Source organism: Dendrobates tinctorius, unplaced genomic scaffold (assembly GCF_039654945.1).
Source record: "Dendrobates tinctorius isolate UK_male_01 unplaced genomic scaffold, ASM3965494v1 ptg000103l, whole genome shotgun sequence".
NCBI lineage: Eukaryota > Metazoa > Chordata > Amphibia > Anura > Dendrobatidae > Dendrobates > Dendrobates tinctorius.
In genome coordinates this window covers 7,836,139-7,845,394 of record NW_027361771.1, presented here as the reverse complement: position 1 = coordinate 7,845,394, position 9,256 = coordinate 7,836,139, and the positions used below count along the sequence as shown (strand labels likewise).

Below are 9,256 nucleotides of genomic sequence, written 5' to 3'. Positions count from 1 at the left end.
ACTATAGGGCTGCGGTATGGCCGACTACGGGTCCTTAGTTATATAATGTCACTTATCCGTCCTGAAGTCCTTGACGTCCTGGGTGATGGGTCTCCAGCGTAGCAGCCGCTGGGCCCAGCTGCTGAAGAACTGGCACAGTCTTCGAGCGTTCCGACGCCCAGGCGAAGCAGGGGCACAACAGGCCCCGGAAGAGTTCTCGGACAGATGGGCCGCAATCCCCGGACGGGGGTCAGTGGCTGAGAAGCGGAGTGGCGGTTGGCAAGCCACCGGCGCAACTAGCGGCTGTAACAGGGAGTCCGTGGCGGGCGACGGCCCGACTCTTTCCACGGACTGGAGCGGGGAACTAGTGGCTGCCGTCTGCAATGTACTGGCCGCAGCCGTGGTCGGGAGCGGGGCGGCTGCGGGTGGCGAGGGGTAGGCCACAGCCTCGGGCTCGAGTGAGGCGGCAACGGCCGCGGGTGACCGCGGGCAGACCAAAGCTGCGGGCTGGAGTGTGGCAGCAGAGGCCGCGGATGACCGCGGGCAGGCCACAGCAGCGGGCTGCAGTGTGACGCAACAGCCACAGGTGTCCGCGGGCAGACCGCAGGCCGGAGTGTGGCGGCAACAGCCGCAGGTGTCCGCAGGCAAGCCGCGGTTTGAAGCAGCCGACAGTTTGATGGCCGACAGAACAAACCACACAATGGTTCAATACCTGACCCAAAAAAGGAAAGCTTATAGACCCTGTAGATGCATAGGGACCAGACGATATTCAGCATAAAGATATATAATGCCAGAAAATGCTGGAAGCAGCTGGTGGGGTAAGGGTGTGGGGGGAGCAAGGCCCCACGCGTATCGCACACGCTGTTCCTTTTTTAATAATAATAATAATAATAATAATAATAATAAATTTTACTTCTATAGCGCCGACATATTCCGCAGCACTTTACATTTCAGAGGGGATTTGTACAGACGATAGACATTACAGCATAACAGTGATAGATTATAACAAATACCAAGAGGAAAGAGGGCCCTGCTCGCAAACTTACAGTCTATGAGGAAAGAGGTAGACACGAAAGGTGGGTGGTAACAGTTGCCCTGATTGTATGGACCAGCCATAATGTTAAGTGTGTAATAGTACAAACACAGAGGGCTAATGGATGCATAAAGCATGTGGGAACATGATGCGGAGAATTTGGTTATGGTAAAACTTTTGGCTGTGCCACACAGGGATAGATTAGGTTAATGTGTTGAGGCGATAGGCCAGTCTGAATAAATGCGTTTTCAGGGCACGCTTAAAATTGTGGGGATTGGGGACTAATCGTATTGACCTGGGAAGTGCATTCCAAAGAATTGGCGCAGCACGTGTAAAGTCTTGGAGACGGGAGTGGGAGGTTCTGACTATTGAGGATGCTAACCTCAGGTCATCAGCAGAACGGAGGGCGCGGGTAGGGTGGTATACTAAAACAAGGGAGGAGATGTAGGGTGGTGCTGAGCCATGGAGGGCTTTGTGGGTGAGGGTAATAAGTTTATACTGAATTCTGGAGTGGATGGGTAGCCAGTGTAATGACTGGCACAAGGTAGAGGCATCGGTGTAACGATTAGTGAGGAATATGATCCTGGCTGCAGCATTCAAGATGGATTGGAGAGGGGAGAGTTTGGTAAGAGGGTCATTTAACCCCTTAAACATGAGTTACTTGTTCAAATCTGTGAAAATGGGCTGTTTGCCCACTTTGATGCCAATTCTTATGCCCAGAACCCATTTGGGCCAGGCTGGAGGGACCTGGGTTTGATGCGAGGCATCACTATCTATGTATTCTTAGCGGAAGATCAGTGGCCCAAGGTCGTTTAACCCCTTAAAAACATCAGTTACTTATTCAAATCTGTGAAAATTAGCTGTTTGTCCACTTTGATGCCAAGAACCCATTTGGGCCAGGCTGGAGGGAACTGAGTTTTATGCGAGGAATCACTATCTGTTAGGCGTCAGGTTCCTGCCACTGCACAGCAGGAATCCAGAGCCTTGCACTCGGCGGTCTACCATTCTCTTTCGGCCGCAGAGGAGCCTGCTCAGCAGACTCATCATTCCCAGCGCTCTGCGCAGACCAGCACTGTGGGCTTGCTTGCTGTTGCCACCTCTGGTCCACCTATAGCAACGCAGGCTGGCCAGCAGTGAGTCTCTCCAGGGACTAAGTCCTCCTGTCGGTCCACTGAGCATGCCCGTGGAGTGATCTCCCATTGGAGATCGAAGGTCACGTGCTCAGGTCCTTCTCCAGCTCGGATCGGTCCATCCGAAAGGCCAGGAAGTTCTCAGAAGCACGCGGCTATAAAAGGTTCGCATGGCCACTCTGCCATGCGCTAGTATAGACTGCATTATTAGACTATGAAGAGTGAGTGTTGTATGCATGTATGAATGTCTCTGGTTAATGACTCATTAAGAAACCCCTACCCTTGGTATGCATGTGTTGTGCAGCCTAGCCTGTTAAGTGCCCAGGCTTAGGTGTAGGTAGGACAGAGTCTGAGACAGGCATCCGTCTCCGCCAGTGGCTCGGCACACCTCTGTGCACGTGCTCTACACTCTGTAGTCAGCGTCTATAGCGGCGTCCGCAGTTGCGCTCAGAAGGTCTAGAGGGACTCTGACCCCGTGTCCTTGGGGCAGAGTTCTGTGACCGCTTTCTGTACGCTCCTTGGCCGGGCTCTGTGAGTTAAACCGGCTCCAGCATTTATGTTCAGCGGTAGTATGGCTCTGTGAGTTACCAGAGTTCGCTTCTGTTCACACTGGGTGAAGTTAACCCACGTGTGACCTTTCCACACCGCTTTATACTCCCGTCATTACCTAGCAGCAGTGTATCACCTCTGCATGGTGGACCCTGGGCTCCGAACACACCTACTATTATTTTATAATTTGGTGCGTTCCACCAGCCCTAACACTATCTATGTATTCTTAGTCTGAGATCAGTGACCCAAAGTCATTTAACCCCTTAAAAACATGAGTTACTTATTCAAATCTGTGAAAGTGGGCTGTATGCCCACTTTGATGCCTAATCTGATCCCCAGAACCCATTTTTGCCAGGCTGGAGGGACCTGGGTTTGATGCAGGGCATCACTATCTGTGCATTCTTAGGGTGTGTGCACAGGCTGCGGATTCTGCTGCGGTTCCGCAGCGGATTTGGCTGCTGCGGGTCCGCAGCAGTTTTTGCTGCGGTGTACAGTACCATTATTCCCTATGGGAATAAAAATCCGCAGTGCAGACGGTGCGGATTTTTCCGCGGTTTTGAAACCGCAGAAAGAATTGACATGTCAATTCTTTCTGCGGAATCCGCTGCGGTTTGCCATCTCCTCCATTGTGGAGATGAAAAACCGCAGAGCAATCCGCAGGTAAAACCGCAGGTCTTTTGACCTGCAGAGTTACCTGCGGATTTTACAAAATCCGCACCCCATTCCGCAGCGTGTGCACGTAGCCTGAGTGTTAAATCAGTGTAACAAAGTAATTTAACCCCTTAAAAACATCAGTTACTTATCCGAATGGCCAAAATCGACTGTCTGCCCACTTTGATGCCAGTTCTCATTCCCAGAACCCATTTCGGCCAGGCTGGAGAGACCTTGTTTTGATGTGGGGCTCTCTGTTCTATATGTCTGTAGTGTGCTATCAGTGGCCCAAAGTCATTTAACCCTTTCATTATAATTTTTGTAGCTGTTTTTAAGTGTATTCACATCAGGGCACCTCGCTGCATTGTATGTTGTTATTGTGATGCTTATTTTTTTATGTTAAACCTATAAAAAACAGAAAAGAAAAAATGGCCGAATAAGAAAATGACGAATAAGAAACCAACTTCAGCTCTGAATAAGAAACTGGATGAATAAGAAATCAATTTCAGCTTCGCATATGACAAGGCTGAAGTTGAACTGAATTTCTGCATTTTCTGTAAATGGTTTCCTGTTCCCATTCCCATATTCCTGCCTTTCCCCCTCCCTAACAAATCTTTCTCTTCCCTCCTTCTTACTCTTTCCCTTCTTGTCTCCTCCCTTTTTTCTACTTCTGCTGATTTTTTTTTTCTGCATCCCACACCTAACTCCTGACCCATTGGAGCACAGTGAAAAAGAAATCAACAGATGGTGAAGGTTGTAGGTGAGAAGCTCAGTCATCATGTGAATACTAAAATGAGGCTCTGCAATCTAACAGAAATTGTAAGTTTATATCTGCGCTCACTTTGGTTCTCCGCTGTAATCACGTACTAATCTTTTCATATACAACATGTGTTTTCCTCTTCTTAATACTTTGCACAAATGTGTCTAGTGCATATGCTATCAGTTTACTATGTGTAATGTGAGTGAATGTTCCTGCTGGCTAAATACACATGCATTTAATGGAAAATATTTAACTAGATAAAGTACTACTTCCACATCCTTAGCAATCAGATTGCATCATACATCCTGTTTTGTTATTATTAAAATATACTTTCCATATATTCTATGGATCTGTGTATCTATGTACCCATAAATCTGTCAAAGGGGCATTTTCTGTAGCTGGAAGTATGAATACTGATTGGGTAAAGCACACACATAGTTAAATGCTTGTGTATTACTATTGTATGAATTACTAATTGATAGGTGTTGCTATTTACCCAAACCCATAATGAAAGAGGCCATGAAATCTTTGTATACAAATGTTAGTGATAAAAATAGGTTTTCCCACTTACAAAGTACATTTTAAAGACAACCTGTCAGCTAACACGTGCTGCCCGATCCACGGGTAGCATATATGAAGCACTGGCTGTATACCTTGCTGAGATCATATTTAACTTTTTAAAAACTGTGGTGTTTCAGAGAAAAACATACTTTAATAGCTGCCAGGTGCCGAGCCGTGCTGTGGACTAGTCGTACAGGTGGGTCACCGGCGGCTTCTCCATGCGCGCTGACCTGGATTGATAGGCCTGTGCCTATAAGCAGACAGGGCAGTGGGCATGGAGAAGCCGCCAGGGAACCTGCCTCTCCAACTAGTCTACAGCACGGCTCGTTCTCCGGTGGCTACTAAAGTACATATTTCTCTGAAATACCGCAGCATTTCAGAAATAAACATTTCTGGCTGGAATCCTGCATCCACTGTCTAATACATGCTGTCAGGTTCGCTTTAATCAACAGATCTTGGAATAAAAATAAGTTCCAAAATAGGATCTGCCAAACATGCTCCTGCACTAAAATAATCTTATAAATGTGCCCCTGCTGTGTACTGTATATTGGCTATATCTCACCGTGCAGGAACCTGGTCTGATCATACTACATCTCCTGGGCAGGGGAGGAAGCAAAAGAGAGTACACAGACAGGACAGCATGGGATCACTGTGTGCTAAATATTTCCCAGCCTGTTTTATCAAAGGAGTGAGTATTTCTGTCGTTGATCGGGCAGCATGTATCAGACAGTGGCTGCAGGATTCCAACCATATATGTCTAACTCTGAAATGTGGTGGCGTTTCAGAGAAAAGCATAATTTAACACCATACCGACATATGATGGCCTGGTATGCCATATGCCGACTCCCTGACTTTGATGCGGGCTCGCATGCCGAACCCACATCTTTCCCCACACATGACTGTTAATTTAATTAGCCATCATGTGTCTTTAACAGCCACAGGTGAAGCGGAGCTCAACCCCCACAGCTGTTAACTAGTGATGAGCGAACGTGCTCGGATAAAGTGTTATCCGATCATGCTCGGGTGTTATTTGAGTATCTTTGGCGTGCTCGGATATTATGTTTGAGACTCAGTGGCTGCATGTTTTGCGGAAGTTAGGCAATCCCCACATGTGTTGCTCATCACTACCTGCCTGTTGGCGCTTAGGCAGCTGCACACATTGCCTAACAAACAGACAATTCCCACATGGGCATATCATTCCATGCGCCTGTCGGAACACCCGTGACATGATTGTGGGGCTCTGATGGGTTATCATGTCAGCTGGGGGTCTGCTGAAGATCTATCTGTTTGTCATGACGATCCTCCTGTGAAAGCCAGCATTTAGCTGGTGTTCACAGGAGATCGTGATTTTCAGTATACATAGCAATGCCAATGCAGTGCTCTGTATAGTACAAGCGATCAATCGCAGCTTCAAGTCCCCAAAGGTGACTATTAACTACATTAGAAAGTGAAAACTAAAAGTCTGTAGTTACTCTATATGACTGTAGACTAATGAATCCTTACATCATGCACATTGCACACTGTGAGAATTCTCCAGTTCTGACACCATGAGTGGGCAGTCATGTGACCACTAGTGTGCGATATGCACACTTCAGCCACATTCTGACTAGACTTATCCAGCCTTGCTCAATACATTTGTATTGAGAGGCTGCACTCATGTAGTCGGCACATGACTGCACGTATGCAAATCACATATTTGCAGTCACATGACCCCCCGTCACCAGATAATGCTCACAGAACCCTATGTGAGGGTTCATGCAGACTTGTAGCCTAAGGCCAGACAACCTCTTTAATTTTGTAACAAAGAATGCAAGATTTTTAGTTTTTTGCTGCATGGATTTCTATTTGGTCTAATGTTTCTACGTTGTATAAGTTTTATTTTTATTTTTTTTAAACCAACTTTTTATTGATTTTGTTACATAAAATAAACAAATTATAGAATAAAAAGGATAAGTATTAGCATACAAAAATATATCAGACGTCGTAATAGTTATCAAGGAATCTCAATACATTCAAATAATCGTTCCAATTTGCCTTTTTCACCTCCTCCACGTTATATATTCTTCCTTCCTGTTTCCTCCTCCCATCCTTCAACAGTTTCTTATGTCTTAAATCCAAACTTACTTAACAACCCTGATTTGCCCATCCCTCTAAAATTTTCCCTGGTATGTTGGGAACTAATGCTTCTCTCAAGTCCCTATAGAGACCCGAAACGGTAATCTCATGAATGTCCCTTAATAAAATCGTGTCCAAGTGGCTTACCTCATATTCATTGTTTACGTTGCGTAATTTCCCCATTATCCCTTGCTTTAACTGTTCATACTGGAGAGTCTGGAATGGGCGCAAGTCATCCATCTCCGCTCTGTATCATGCATCAAGTCCCTTAAAGTCCTTATCCCCTTCTCCCTCCACTCTCTAAACAGGTCATTTTCCCTCCCCTGTAGGAAATCTGGGCTTGCCCAGATGTTAATGAATTTTGAAATATTCCATGCTAGCCCAAACTTTTTTCTAACCGCCTTCCAGGTCATTACTGTGTCCCTACATATCAATGAGTGTTTAATATTGGGTGGTAAATTTGGTATGGATGTATGTAATATTGATCTCAGGTCCTATGGCCTACAGAACTCGGCTTCTAAAGTCCAGTCAGAGTGTCTACTTGTTTGTCTAATCCAGTTAACTGCATGTCTCAAAATGCAAGCCAGGTTATAGCCTCTAATATTTGCTAGTTTGATCCCCCCCCTCTCCGTTGGTAGCATTAACCCCTTTACCCCCAAGGGTGGTTTGCACGTTCATGACCGGGCCAATTTTTACAATTCTGACCACTGTCCCTTTATGAGGTAATAACTCTGAAACGCTTCCATGGATCCCGGTGATAGTGACATGGTTTTCTCGTGACATATTGTACTTCATGTTAGTGGTAAATTTCATTCATATAACTTACGTTTATTTGTGAAAAAAAAATGGAAATGTGGCGAAAATTTTGAATATTTTGCAATTTTCCAACTTTGAACTTTTATACGGCACACAAAAAACTTAATAAGCAACATTTCCCACATGTTTACTTTACATCAGCACAATTTTGGAACCAACATTTTTTTTTGTTAGGAAGTTATAAGGGTTAAAAGTTGACCAGCGATTTCTCATTTTTACAGCACCATTTTATTTTTACGGACCACATCACATTTGAAGCCACTTTGAGGGGTCTATATGATAGAAAATGCCCAAAAGTGACACTATTCTAAAAACTGCACCCCTCAAGGTGCTCAAAACCACATTCAAGAAGTTTATTAACCCTTCAGGTGCTTCACAGGAATTTTTTGAATATTTAAAAAATATGAACATTTAACTTTCTTTCACAAAAAAAATATTTCAGGTTCAATTTTTTTATTTTACCAAGGGTAAAAGGAGAGATTGGACTGGAAAAGTTATTATGCAATTTTTCCTGAGTACGCTGATACCTGATATGTGGGGGGGGGGGAATTTTCGGCTCATGGCAGAGCTCAGAAGGGAAGGAGCGCCGTTTGTCTTTTTCAATGCAAAATTGGCTGGAATTCTGATCGGACGCCATGTCGCGTTTGGAGAGCCCCTGATGTACCTAAACAGTGGAAACCCCCCACAAATGACACCATTTTGGAAACTAGACCCCCTAAGGAACTTATCTAGATGTGTGGTGAGCACATTGAACCCCCAAGGGCTTCACAGAAGTTTATAATGCCCGGGCGTGAAAATAAAAAAATCGTATTTTTTCCACAAACATGATCATTTAGTCCCCAATTTTTTATTTTCCCAAGGGTACCAGGAGAAAATGTACCCCAAAAGTTGTTGTCCAATTTGTCCTGAGTACCCTGATACCCCATATGTGGGAGAAAACTACTGTATGGGCCCACGTCGGGGCTCGGAAGGGAAGTAGTGACGTTTTGGAATGCAGACTTTGATGGAATGGTCTGCGGGTGTCATGTTGCCTTTGGAGAGCCCCTAATGTACCTAAACAGTGGAAACCCCCCACAAATGACATCATTTTGGAAACTAGACCCCCTAAGGAACTTATCTAGATGTGTGGTGAGCACTTTGAAACCCCAAGGGCTTCACAGAAGTTTATAACGCCCGGGCGTGAAAATAAAAAAAATCCTATTTTTTTTCCCACAAAAATGATATTTTTGCCCCCAATTTTTTATTTTCCTAAGGGCAACAGGAGAAATAGGACCCCAAAAGTTGTTTTGCAATTTGTCCTGAGTAGGCTGATACCCCATATGTGGGTGTAAAACACTGGGTGCATGGCAGAGCTTGGAAGGGAAGGAGCACCATTTGACTTTTTCAATGCAGAATTGGCTGGAATTGAGATCAAACGCCATGTTGCATTTGGAGAGCCCCTGATGTGCCCAAACAGTGGAAACCCCCCAATTCTAACTCCAACTCAAACCCCAACACACCCCTAGCCCTAACCCTATCCCTATCCCTAACCCTAATGGGAAAATGGAAATAAATACATTTTTTTAATTTTATTATTTTTCCCTAACTAAGGAGGTGATAATGGGGGTTTGATTTACTATTTATGGCGGTATTTATTTTTGGCAGCTGTCACACGCTAAAAGA

General features: G+C 45.1%; 1 protein-coding gene across 2 annotated transcripts in view; it reads left to right on the top strand.

Annotated features, from left to right (window-relative positions):
• The first annotated feature begins 2,224 nt into the window (after positions 1–2,224).
• SLC16A5 (solute carrier family 16 member 5) overlaps positions 2,225–9,256 on the top strand; it is a 123,116-nt gene continuing 116,084 nt past the window's right edge. The window contains exon 1 of one of the 2 annotated variants that reach the window (XM_073588033.1): positions 2,225–2,306. The gene's annotated coding sequence lies outside the window, so the exon portion shown is untranslated. Of the gene's footprint in view, positions 2,307–4,035; positions 4,162–9,256 lie in introns of those variants that run through there. The other variant, XM_073588032.1, reaches the window with a different exon arrangement.